This window comes from Rousettus aegyptiacus, unplaced genomic scaffold (genome assembly GCF_014176215.1).
Source record: "Rousettus aegyptiacus isolate mRouAeg1 unplaced genomic scaffold, mRouAeg1.p scaffold_m13_p_11, whole genome shotgun sequence".
NCBI classification, from domain to species: Eukaryota; Metazoa; Chordata; class Mammalia; order Chiroptera; family Pteropodidae; genus Rousettus; species Rousettus aegyptiacus.
The window spans coordinates 45,988,418-46,002,164 of record NW_023416286.1 but is presented as its reverse complement, the minus strand read 5'-3'; the positions used below and the strand labels follow the sequence as shown (position 1 = coordinate 46,002,164).

Here is a 13,747-nt window from a genome sequence, read left to right as displayed (position 1 = left end):
ACCTTAGGAGTCAGGTAAACAAAAATACACCAGCCTGAAACTCCACCCCAACCATTATAAATTGTTGACTGTATTCAGATAAGGAGCTTTATTCTACTGCCCACCAGAAGAACATTTCATATTTTCTGGACAAAGATAACAGCGTCTGGAGATCCCACAAATTTTCATGTAGTGTCAGGTGCTTAATAAAAAATTACAAAGCATGACAAGAAACAAAAACAAATGACCAAAAACTAAAAGAAAAAAATAGATAACATATAGACTCCAGGTGTAATATCTAGGTGACTGAGATATTACAATTATCAAAAAGAAATTTTAATATAACTATAATTACTATTCTCAAGAAAAAAAACAGATTAAAGATGGAGAATTTATCAGATGCATGAAATCTATATAAAAGAATCAAATGGAAATATTATAATTGAAATGAAAAATCCAATAGGTAAGTTTAACAGCAAGTTAGACACAGCAAAAAAGGATTTCCTAAAGTGAAAGACACGTTAGTAGAAAATACCCAGATAGAAGCACAGAGAGAGAAAAAAAAAGAAAATACAGAAAAGAGCTTAAGTGGCACACAAAACACAGATTAAAAAACTAACATACATGTAACTTTCTCCCAAACGGAGAAAAGACGAGAGAGAAGCAATGGCTGCAGAAATAGCCAACAAGAGTTTTCCAAAACTGATGTTATTGAGCCACAGATCCAAGAAATTCCATGAACCACAACTGGGGGAAATAAAAAGCCCATCACAGCAAAACTGCCGAAAATCAAATATAAAGAGAAGGTCTTAGAAGCATCCAGGACTAGAGGGTGGGGAGGGGGGCGGGGGTAAGTAGTCATGGCAGATATAAATAGCATATTTAGGCATTAGTCAGTTTCATAATCAATTATGGAATTTTGATAGTCTCTCTCACCCAATTTGCTATTAAGAGAAACTAAGGATAAAAGGTCAGACAATGCCATTTTAAAGCTTCAAAGTTAAAATTTTTTATTAGTTTGGGGTAGAATTCTACAAGATATAAATTCTAGCATAAAAGTTTTCTTTTTTTTAAAAAAACCCTATCATTTCCTCTATAAAGATAAAAGATTTGCACTGAAGGCCGATGCTTCTCTAAGTCCTAAAATGAGCATAAAGACACATTAGCTTCTGAGTATCAACAGTATACTAATATATTCTCATAATTTCACTTTCCAGGAAACCAAAGCCCATAAAGTATAGAATAAAATTGAATTATTATTCTGCTGTCATGAGATTGATCTCTTAACATGCAGACAGAGAGCTATTATTATAGATATTTAAGAGCGGTGAGCTCATCATAATTTCAAAAGATTCATAAATTCATTCTGATTTTCCCAACAACTTAGAAAATTATTCATCTTAATTAATAGGAAATGAAATCAGATACAAAAGCTTAAAGATAATTTTATTATAATCTACCAGTCCAGGCTCTGTTTGAGCTATCCGTCTTACCCAAATGAATCCTGGAAATGCTGGGACAAAAAAAAAAAAAAGTAGCTTGAAAATACAAGTACCCTGTAACTCAGCCCTCCCTCAAAAAGGCCATCACTTATTAGTAGGCACTACAGCTGAATATATGTCCTCATTTAGTAGGATTTTAGATATCATCCTGGTAAATGACAGCATAATAGTAGAATATGACTACTTAGAATGCGAAAGCTATAATGCACATTAGCAACACTGTAGTGTGCAGATTTTAGATATCATCCTGGTAAATGACAGCATAATAGTAGAATATGACTACTTCGAATGCGAAAGCTATAATGCACATTAGCAACACTGTAGTGTGCAGTTTGAGGAAAAGAACCCCTGTTATTCATTTTTCCTCAAAGTCCTGACATTTTAACTCAAAGAGCCTGAGAGCATCTACTAAAAACCAACACTTTCTCTAGCTCATGTATGAAGGAGATCACCCAGCTTCAAGAGTCATATATACCTGACCAAGGCCTGCTCAATTAAGTAATTCAATCCCCCAGCCAGTGATTGATTTAGAGATGGACACATGACCCAATCAAAGGCAATGAGAGTCATTCCTGGGATCTGCTGGGAAGGTTGAGAGAGAAGCATGTTCACCCTTTAGCTACACTTAGATCGAGAGATGCTATAACCTTTTTCTACTATCTAAAAATGAAGCCAATATAAAAGGCAGAACCAAGAGATCTGAGTCTCTGAATCAGGGAATCCCAGAAGCCAGTTCCCCGACATATTTTTATAAACCAACACACTCTCTTTTTTGCTTGAGTCAACATGAGCTGGGTTTTCTATCTCCTGTGGTATAAAGAGTCTCAACTAATTTGCTCACTGAAAAAAGGCAACCAACCATTTTAACAGGTATCATTGTGAGATGCCTCAAAAGATTTCTCAGCCAGAAGTCTTGGTAACTGGAGTGGACCGACAGCCAAATTAAACCACAGACAGTGGACACTGACAAGGACACATAAACTTTAGAGAAAAAAAAAAAATTCTAACTTGTGCTGAACCCAATGCACATCTATGTAATATATACGGTATCAGACAAGCCTCTAACATTAAAGTAAAAGTAAGGTCATTTGACTGCATGTCACTTGATTCTAAGTGACCTTTTCCCAAAACTTATCAGGTTATCAAATGTCTCAGTAATAAGCAAATATAATTCACAACGACATTAACAGCAGAGAACTACATTCAATTTTCACTAAAATTACCAATTGCTATAAATCCAATTTCTTTGATTACAGAACTCGCTTAGGATTATGCTCACTTGTAGGCATTCAGTTTCACCTTGTTTAAATTCTCCAGTCACCTTCCTGCTACCTTGCACTAGACAAGCCCGGAGCCAACACATTTGGGTTGAAACTGCCAACAAAGAATGAATGATTTCTCTGTGGCAACTAAGCAACTGGAATAAACTTTCAAAGGCTTCCAAATTCTGTTGGCCACCTGCTTTTACCCTGGGTCTCAGAGAACACAAGCCAATGAGGCTGAACGCTGACAACTGTTACTCCATGCAGCTCACGGCTTTTGGGATATGTTTACGTTGCTTGGTTAGGATTAAATGACACATTCGAAGCACAAACTGGGCCAAATCTAATAGTCTGCTACATTAATGGTCTTGGCTAAAGTGTTTCTTAAAAATATTCCAATTAAAGGCAATACTGTCTGTGGTGAAAAAATAAGAAGTCATGTCTGACACCCATGAGCCTTGGGACTTTTGAAAGATCACTCACCTTTATACTTTTTACATCTGCAGAATATAAGATCAAACTAAATTGTCACCAACCAGAGCTACCATTTGGGAAATCTGTGATCCCGAAACCTACAAGCTTACAGTCATGTGCCTCGTGGGCAATGATACTTGCTATTCTGTAATTAAGTTACGGAGACAGTTAACATTACTCACACTGCATTTTTGCAAGTCTGTGGTGATTTTCACATTAGAATTTCAAACTAAACTATAATAAAGTTTGTTTTTTGACAGAGTAAAGCTTAGTTTGAATTCTGAATTAAGAGCAAACTTAGGCTAACAGTTAACCTTGGATTAATATTTATTTTACTAATGTTAGCTTTATATCACATAGTGGTAGTCTATTTCCTCCAGGAAAAGTTTATGTCATTATAAAGTTCTAGCTAATGCCACTAAATTCTAAACATAAAACACACTGCTAGCGAGCACTATTAATTGCTTATTCAAAAACCAATTGACTGTTTATAAATTCAAAATAAGTATAATCTAGATATACTCAGAAGAGAAAAATAAATGGATCTTCTGTCACCACACTCTTTTCTGAGTCTGTCCTAGAATGACTGGTATCAGAAAGCATTTTCATTTCCATGATGGTAGCAATATAAAATAAGCAATAAAGTATCATAAGGCATCTCCATTTTTTATTAAGAGCTCATCTGCAAAGAAGATATTCAGATGCAGGAGTGACAGGACCACTGTCACGGGTACCAGCGAAAGACATCAAGATGGGGCCTAGGGAGCATCAAAGCAGACTTGAAAACTGAAGAGATTTAACTTTGAATTCTAGCCCCATTATTCTCCAGCTGTGTACCTTTAGACAAGTTATTTTATCTTCCTGAGCCTCCATGTCTCATCTTTATTTAAAGAACTAATAAGGAGTACTTCCTAGGGTGGTTGTAGGGAATAAATGAGGGAATTATATATGTAAAATAGATTATGTAGGTCTTGGAACGCTATGCAGAAATTCGTTCCCTTTTCTTTTCTTCTGGCTCACTCTTTGGCGAATCACTTCGGAGAACTGCAGAGAGAATGCAGACCAGTAAATGTTCTCTCCTCCAACCATAAATTAACAGGAAGGGGCCTGCTTTCCATTTGAGTTTATACTCTCTAGTAACTATTGGCATCATTTCTGTGGTAAGACTGGTGACCACATGTAAATGAAGAAGGAAAAGCACAAACAGTCCCCAGCAAAGCACCTCATTCACCAGATGAAGACAGGCTTGATTCCTTTGCTTCCAATTAAACATTTTGATACTGAGGCCTTTTCCACAAGCTGTGATAAAACCTTTGCAGCGTAGGCAGATTTGGTAGATTCTGACTTAATTTCAGTGTCCTGCGTTCTCGCCTGGGCCCTTTCTTAGAAAAATCCACTAGAGCAGCCTGTGGCTGCACCACACCACTTTCTGTCCTTCTATTAATTCTCTGCGTGGTTACTATAAACCCACTAATCTTACTGAGCTGTTTCCTGCCTAGTTTCTCACAGTATGATGGGAAAGAACAGAGTTTCTAAGGGATGTTAAGCCATAAGGTATAACATGAGGAGAACCATAATAGAGAACATTTTTCCAAAAGAACATCAGATCAACCTCCACATGACCAAATTAGCAGCTTACTGAGAAAGCAGACTTCTAGGTCTGAGCAGCACCCACCTTAAGGAGCTCAAGGATAGGACCCTTGACAAAGCCCCTCCCCTTTACCACTTCCTTACATCCTTCCAGCAACCTCCTCCAGGACGACACCTGCAAAGGAACGGTGCCAGTGCTGGGCATGCAAGCCCAGGGAGAGCCCCAGAGGCTAACGACCTCTGAGCCACACCGCCATATCAGTTTTCCTTCAACTGCGAAGCCAATTCCCTTTAGGAAAACATGCTTAACATCCAAAAGAACTGTGAAGTGGAGACGCGTAATGCAGTCTGGGAGAAAAGAAACAACTTAGCAACCTTTTCCAAGTAGAGTGATTCTCAACCTCTGGAACATATAAGACCACCTACAGAGCTTCTCGGAAATGTAGATAACTTGGCACCACCTGAGACTCACAGAAGCAGAAACTCTGGGGATGAGCTTGGGCCTCCATATTTTTTTTAAAGCTCCACATCAAAGGCTGAGAAACACTGGCTTAGTCTGTGACTACTGGCAGGTGCAAATCAAACTTGGAATCAGGTTTTCCATCATTGGCAGCATTTTCTAAAAGGCTGGTTGGCTGCACGCTGTTCTTAAAAAGGTTAAGAAATGTCATACTGGATAAGAGTGTGTGGTGAAGAAAGCTGGGAACCATTAGGTTAAACCAAACATTTGTCTTCACTTTAGAATGCCCAGAACCTTTCAAAGGTCAAGGTGCCTGGCACCTTACAAGAGAGGAGTGCATTACATGGTGTTTTCCAAACTTACCTGATAACAAAAATCTTTTGAAAAGCATCCTATATCACTAGTAATCTCTGGAAAACACTTTGAGAAGTACTGCTTGGATGTAATTGTCCTCCACTAATTGTATCTAGAGGTTTCCTGAAAGGACAATGTGGTGAAAATATTCACTTCAAAATATGTTGTCTACCTTGGGAGTCAGAAATTTAAATTCTGAACACAGGTGACATACTTCCAGCTATGATCCAGTACATACTTGTTCTCCCTTTGTGACCGGCACCTCGAATACACACAAAAAAAGCCACAGACAAGTCATCCAGGTGGTGATGACAAAGATATTAATATTATAATACTACCTTCAATATCATATTCTAGCCAGTGAGAATTATCACAGGCATTATTATTATTGCTGTAGATCACTATTTGATTCTGAGTAACATGAAATAATGTTCATCTAAGCAAACTTAAAAGGAATCAAGTAACTCATATTGTACCAGAATACTGATCACCTAAGTATAAATATTACTCATAAATTATAGTGTGCCCAAGAGTTCAACCAACCAATTTGCACCAGGCAGTATTCTAAGAGTTGGAAACACAGAAGTGAACAATAAAAACCCCTGCCCTCATGAAGCTTTTATTCTAGACCTAGGATACAAATTTTTACCAAGTTAACTGGATTTTTGTCATTTCCATTTTCTTACAAGGAGTATTCACGATTATAACTCCAATCTCCCTTTGATCCCCCAAACCCTAGATTATTAGACCTGAAATAAATGTCTTCGACAGCTCTATGTGTGGCATGGATTCCAGGTAGGTGGAGAGGGGACCTAGACAGTAGCTGCATTTGTACGCATGACCTTAGATGGTCCCGTAACTTCTCTGAGCCTCGGTCTCATTTGTTAAATGAGGACTAGATTTAAGTGTGACTCGAGCACAGTAGTTTAGGGGTGTATGAAAATGTATTCAGTGTGGGGATGACATTCTGGTTAACGTGATGGCTAAGTGGGCCCATGAAGGCTGAATATCCTGCATGTCACAGGGCAAGCCCAGCCCAGGTCACAAGCTTGTGAAAGCTGAGCTAGCAGCAGGACCAAGATCTGCTACACGCAGTTTGGGGCCCTTTTCAAAACACCACACCATTCCATTCTTTTAAGGACTGTCTAGGTTGACATGCTCCCTGATTTCCGTTCATTTGAAATAGGCTGGATAAGGCAGTGGAGGTGCCTAGAATAGGAAACCTTTTACCAAGATCCTCTATTCTTAAATCCTCAGACTGGATAGAGCAGGTCACCTCTACTTCTGTTCTAAAGCTACCTAGATTTTCAAAATACCCCCTGATTCCTATCAGGAAAGTCCTCACAGCTAAAGCTCAAATACATAAAATTAATATTATTATGTCACCTAAGTCTACTTTCTAGTAGGCTCTAGCTAATTTGCACAGCTATTGTATCTTGTTACCCAAAGATACAAACCTTATTACAACTCTGGTTTTGAGAAGATTTAGAGCATTATTCCAAAGCCAGAAAGGGATAATCCTAAAATATTTTATAAGTAAATCATTAATCCATAGAAAATAAGCAGCTTGTGGGGAAATTAATAAGTGAATCAAACCAAAAAACTTAAGTAAAAGAATCTTATCAAAGAAACGATATAGTTAAAAAGCTAATCTTTTATTCACTGGTAAGCAGGGTATAATGCAATGCTATCCAAGAGGTAAAAATCAGGGCTCTCTACCTAAGATGTATCATAAATGAAGGAATTTTCATCTTTTGCCAATTTGACGTATCTCTGCCTCTTGTCCATGTGTGGTGAAGTTATAATCTGGCTCCTTAGAGTTATTTAACCCCTAACCTGCCCTTAGGGCATATATTTGGGTGGCTGAAGGCTACAGAAGAATTACAAACATCCTCAGAAAGATTCTTATACCTAAATCAATGGTTCCCAAACTGTGCTCAAGGCACCTCAGGGCTCCAAAGGGAGTTCAGAGTTGTGCTTCAGAATATTTTAAATTTTTAAGAAAAGAACTGTGATACTAGACATCATGCAAACGACTAGATCGAGGTGGTCACATTTCAATGTTAGATTGAACTACATTCTTTTTGATGATAGCACATCTTTACAAAACTACATTTTCAGCAGTTATTGTGATAAAAAGCAACTGCTAACACAAAACAAAGTGGTGGTGTCTAATCTGATGCCAAAGTTTTAGAAGTTGTGCCATGCCCAAGATATGCACACATTCTGATATTAATTAATTATGGTTAAGAACAAGATGAAACTTTTTTTTATTTCAATTTACTATATTTTTTTTCCCCCCAAACAGCTCCTAAGCAGTTCGGACATACTCATAAGCTAGTGGACCTAACTACTTAATGGGGGGAAAAAAAACTGTTAACCATTTCTTTTAGTCAAGGGGTGTTGGAAAAATTAATGAGACACCAATGGCATCATGAACTAAGAAAGTTAAACCTCTGACCTAAACATCTTGGTCAAGCTCCAAAATAGTGCAACAACAGGAAAGTTTCTTTTTTAAAGAGTAGATATTTGGAAATAGAGATGAGCTCCTCGGCCACCTCTTTGACCAGTCATAGTGGCAGCAACAGCTGCAGGAGCCCCCGTAGAAGGGCCAGGACCACCAGATCATCAGCTCCCCACATCGTGTGGCCACTGGAGGGTTCAAATATGGGAGACATCTGGATTGTTCCCAAGCATCCCAGAAGATTCAGCTGCAGTGGCTCAAGGACCATGTTATGTCCTGGCCCTAGACCCCTTGAGGGCTAGGACTGTCACACCCCTCCCTGACTCTCCAGCACCTCACAATGGCTGACTCACGGTAGACATCCAAGTCAACATTTGTTTAATTAGTTAACCAATGAACGACTGAATTCTTTATATTATGTAAGCTGGGAAATAAAAAAGGGGGGGAACAGTGATGAGAAAATTCTTTTTCATTTTAGAATAATGCAAAAGTTTATATCATGCTAGTTACTATTAAGAACAATATTTATTGCATACCTAGTATGCGCCAGGTCCTTACAACGACTCTAAAAGGCACTGTTCATACCATTTTCCAGATGCAGAAAGTGAAGGGCAGAGAGGTTAAGTAACCTGCACCGGCTCACACTGTGAGTAAGGACAGGCACCGAGGTTCCAATCCTGATTCCAGAGCCCTAGTGAAGCGAAAGTGCCCCTCCTCCAGAAACGAACAATGACACCAACACCAAACTGCCCAATAACAAGAGGGGAGAGGGCCGTGGTCATAACCATGTCTGCTCCTAAACTAAAGAAGAAGAAACCTGGGAGAAAGGGAGTGCCTAGAGAACACCTTCGATCTACTTCTAAAAGGAAAAAGACTTTCTGAATACATCCTTGGAAGGCACCAATGTCTAGACTGCAAGTTACCACTTTGGTGGCTATGTATTTTTTGTTTTTGTTCCCCAAACCAAAATGAGACAATTGGTAACTGGAAATTAGAAGTGTGGTAAATAGGATAACCAAAGAGTTGTTTTTCTGATGCACTTTCGACTCTTCTTCAAAGTTACTTTCTTTCATTCATATCCTTTTTGCCTTAACTTTCTCCCATGATTTTATTCAAGAAAAAATTAGAGTCTACAGCCATCCCACCTTGAACAAGCCCGATCCCATCCGATCTCGGAAGCTAAGCAGGGTCAGACCTGGTTAGTACTTGGATGGGAGACCACCTAGGAAGACCAGGTGCTGTAGGCATAAAAAATAAAAAAAATAAAATAAGGAATTGTAAACTGACAAGGTCCTTACAATCTGTGAGGTCAACCAAAGGTAGCCTCGCCTAAAAAAAAAAAAAAAGATTAAAAAAAATTTAAAAGAAAAAAGGAAAAACTAGAGACCTTCCGTGAGGCAGAATGTGTAGACTAGCAAAAGAGGCAGGAAGAAAGACACTGAAGGCCTAGATCCTTCACCGTATATTTTACCACTTTCCTTATCAGAACAGCAGAAGGTTCCATTCACTACTCACTCATACTCACTCATTAATCATTTATTCAGTAAACATTTGCTGAACACCTACTATGTGCCCAGCATTGTGCTAGGCACTGAAGATGTAAGGTTGTCCCAATAAGAGACAGTACCTCAAGAAATCACAGGCTAGTTAATAGAAAACTCAGGCAAGAAAATCAAATGGCAGTAATACTATTTAGTGAATGCCATAAACGGGGAAGTTAATCTAGAAAGTCAGCATAGAAAAAAAGGGGGCCAGGAAGAAGTACTACCTAAGCCAAGTCTTGGAGAATGAGTAGGAACTGACTCAGCCAGTAAGCTTGGAAGGACATCCCAGGGAAAGGAAACAGCAAAGTCCCTTGACCCGGGGAGAGAGGGTCATGCCAGGGAGCCACATGGGGTTTGGTATGGTCGGCATATAAAAGCACAAGTTACCCTGGAGCTACTGGGATGCCACTAGTAGATTCTGAACTAGGAGAAACATGATCAAGATGCACTTTAGGAAGGCTGCTGTGATGGCGGGGTGGAGGTTAATGAAGGAAGGGAGATGAATTAGAGCGAGCATAGCAGTAGACCAAGCGAAAAGTGACAAACGAGGGCCTGAGCCAACTCCTAGATGGTAAAGAAGAAGGAAGCGGGCACATTTGATAAGAAGGGGTGGGCAGGATGATGGCACTTGGCGACAGACCATGTAAGCTAAGCATGGTCAATGAAAGTAAGGAAGTCAGGGATGCCTTCTGGACTTCTGGCTCAGGTAATGGAGTGGAAGGAGGAGGGCTGGGCTGGTGACTGAACTGGGAGTCTAGCTAGGGACATAATGAGAGGAGAACGCTGATGGGGTATGAGGTAGGGATGGCCAGGAGTCTGTGACAGAGGAGTACTATGAGCTGGGGGAACAAATTTGGAAGTCAGCAGTAAATGGATGAAAGTTTGTCATTTAGACCTGAAGAAACTATACAGACGATATAAAATGAGAGGACAGATTGTGTGGAATGCTAAGAGAACATTAATATGTAAGAGATTATGCAGGAACATGCAGAGAAGTAGGAAAAAAAAAACTAGAAGAGTTTATTGTCACAATATATAAGCTAAGGGAAATGAGAGTTTCAAGATTAGTGGTCAAATTGAAGAGAAATCAGGTCACACCTGATATCCATGATCTGGCTTTCTAACTACTAAAAATCAGAGTTAAAATGCTTTGTATCAAATTACAGGAAGATGAACAATAACACTGAGACCAAAACACTCAACAAAGACTTTAGGAGAAGAAAGTAGGTGATCATATAACACACAAACAACACAACCAGCCCATATGCAATCACCTAATCCACACACGGGTACAGTTCTCATTCCAACTCTAGGTCATGACTCGAATTAGGAGATTTTCCAAGGCTATAGGTAAGTGTTTTATTTTGCTTTGCTGCAATAAATTATCATAGAAGTCAAGTGTTATAAATCACATGATGGTATTTAATTTACTTTTAATTTAATCCTTTTTTTCTCCCTATCGACACCTCTATTTCTTGGCATATATCCCACAGGCTTGGGACAAAATTGGCTATTCGCATTTTCTGTAAACTTAGGAAACACAGGTAATGATACAAGTAGTCCTGGCTGCAAGTTTTTATTATACTGTATATGAGCTTTTGGTTCTCCTATAGATTCTGTGGGAAATTCTTCTAATAGATTCCTTTCCTGTTTAAGTTAGCCTAGTAGATTTCTGTTCCTTGCAACCAAGACGCCTATTAAATAATATCCAACATTTTAATTTGCCAACAAATAGAATTTTAAATATTAACTATTATTACATTTAAAATTTTAAAATATAAAAAGCCAAAACCTCAAAATAAAGGCTATTCCTTTAAAGTGTGTATTAGCTTCGAAAACATCAACATGTTTCTCATTTCCCGGAAGATGATGGACAGCTTCACCAGAGACCGGATTCCAATCCAGGAGTTGGTTATTTGGTAACCATAAAACACATTTAAAGTCTAACATGTAGTAAGTCCCAATATGTTTGTCAAGTTAAAAATAAGCAAGTCTTTATTAAAACACTTAAGTATAAACATTAACTAGTATTTCTAATTACCATACATTCTTAAACAACTTCAGGAAAGAATTAGAGTATCTACTTCAATTAGTTCCCAGTAGTAGAGATGAATTTTGTTTTTTCCAATGGCCTCAACCATATGATCATGTTAGTAATGTTACAAAATCTGAGCAACGATTGAGCTGGAAGTTTCCAGAAGATTGAAATTCTTTCTCTTATCCACCCTCCATCTTTATTTTCATCCCCACTTTTCCCTCACACCTTTACACACAACTGCATCAGGTCTTTAACTTCCCTTGCCGCAAACATGTCCCTAGGCTGACGGGATTCAAATTTCACTTTTAGTTCTTCAGGAAAGATATTACACAGTGGATCAGAGCCTTTGAGTAAGAAGAGAACTGCTTCCTAAGTGTCAGCCGAACATTTTGAAATTGTGCTTTTAAGCACTCGAATGTAATTTACAGTTTTATAGTCATGATTTTCCATGTGAAGGGTCCATTACCGTGACAGAAAAAAAAAAAAAATTACTGAAGTAGCATGTTCCTTATGAGCAATCAAATCAAATCCTGGAGTCTGTCATGCCCTCTACTTGTGACAGAACAAACATTTCTGCTCTTAATAAAAATAATTTTTAAGTGTCATACAAGTTATTTCTGGATGAGTAATAAGATCCTATTTATTACCTTCATTAAAGACAAACAGGTAAAGAAGTGGGTAATTGTGAATCAGATTTTAACTGCAAATTTAGGCAACAATAAGAAAAGGAATAACAAGGTCTAAAATTAAATTCCCAAGATCTTAGCAATATAGATACAGTTTGTATTTATCACATAATACATTTTGAAATGATGATTTAAAAATCTGAGCACAAGAAAAATAAAGCTCAAGGAAGGAAAAGTCCTCAAATCAAAAAAATTCCTTTCAATTTTTTTTTTACTTTTAAAAGGATTAATTATATATTTTTAAAGCAAGATCTTTGACTTACTTTTTGTTATTGTTAATTATGGCAAAATACAGATAAAATAAAATTTACCATCCTACCAATTTTTAAGTATAGAGTTCAGTAGTGTTAAGTACATTCGCGTTGTTTTGCAATCAATCCCCAGAACTTTTTCATCTTGCAAAACTGATGCCAATTAAACAACTCTATACCAATTAAACAACACTCCATCCTCCCCTCCCTTCAGCCCTTGGCAATCACCATTCTCTTCTCTGTCTTCATAAATATGACTACACTAGATAGCTCATATAAGTGGAGCCATACACTATTTTGTCTTTTTGTGACTGGCTTATTTCACTTAGCATAATGTCTTCAAAGTTCACCCACATTGCAGCTTGTGTCAGATTTTTCTTCCTGTTTAAGGTCACATACTATTCCATTGTGTGCGCAGACGACATTTTGTTTACCCATTCATCTATCAATGGACACGTGAGTTGTTCCTAGCCTTCTCCGACTTACTTTTTAAACAATTTATTTAACTAAGCAGGCACTAATGCTGGAGTCAGACCACCTGCGTTCAACTCCCTCCTCTCCATGGTAGCACAGAAAACACAAACGTTGAAAAAGAAAGAAGAAAGTAAAGAAAGGTACACGGTGCAGTGCTCAGTAAATTAAAATACTGACATTGCTAAGTTCTGATAAGGGTTTTCAGATACCAAGAATTTATTCAACCATTTGTTTGTCAATATAAATAAGAACAAACATATGCGAGACATTGAAAATGCACAGACACTGTCTTCTCTGAGGGCAATGATGGCCAAGGGGCATATCTAACTGGGAAATAACTATAAATAATGGGGAAAATAGGGAGAGAGAGAGAGAGAGAGAGGGCCACAATGCCAGCCCTACCCCAGGCTGGGGCTCTGGAAAGCCCTTCCAGAGTCGAGTCCTAGAGAAGGAACAGAGCCAGGAGAGAACGGGGGAAGGAGAAGGTGCTCCAGAGAGGGGACGGCAGGACGAGATGTGGAGGTGCGAGAGTGAAGCGCAGGTTTGGTGGCAAGAAACAAACTTGATGAAAGGGACTCTCAATAAGCACAGCCCCAAAACAGAACAGAAAAGACAAAAAACAAAAAACAAAACAGAAAAAACAAGGCCTAATTAAGTATCAATCATTAG

At 38.3% G+C, this 13,747-nt stretch overlaps 1 protein-coding gene and 1 non-coding gene across 7 annotated transcripts in view; one reads left to right on the top strand and one right to left on the bottom strand.

Moving 5' to 3' along the window:
* CSGALNACT1 (chondroitin sulfate N-acetylgalactosaminyltransferase 1) overlaps window positions 1-13,747 on the bottom strand; it is a 272,752-nt gene that overhangs the window by 129,835 nt on the left and 129,170 nt on the right. The gene's annotated exons all lie outside the window — the stretch shown is intronic.
* LOC118609449 lies at window positions 9,214-9,332 on the top strand. Its single transcript, XR_004953434.1, has one exon. It is a non-coding gene; the product is annotated as a 5S ribosomal RNA (ribosomal RNA).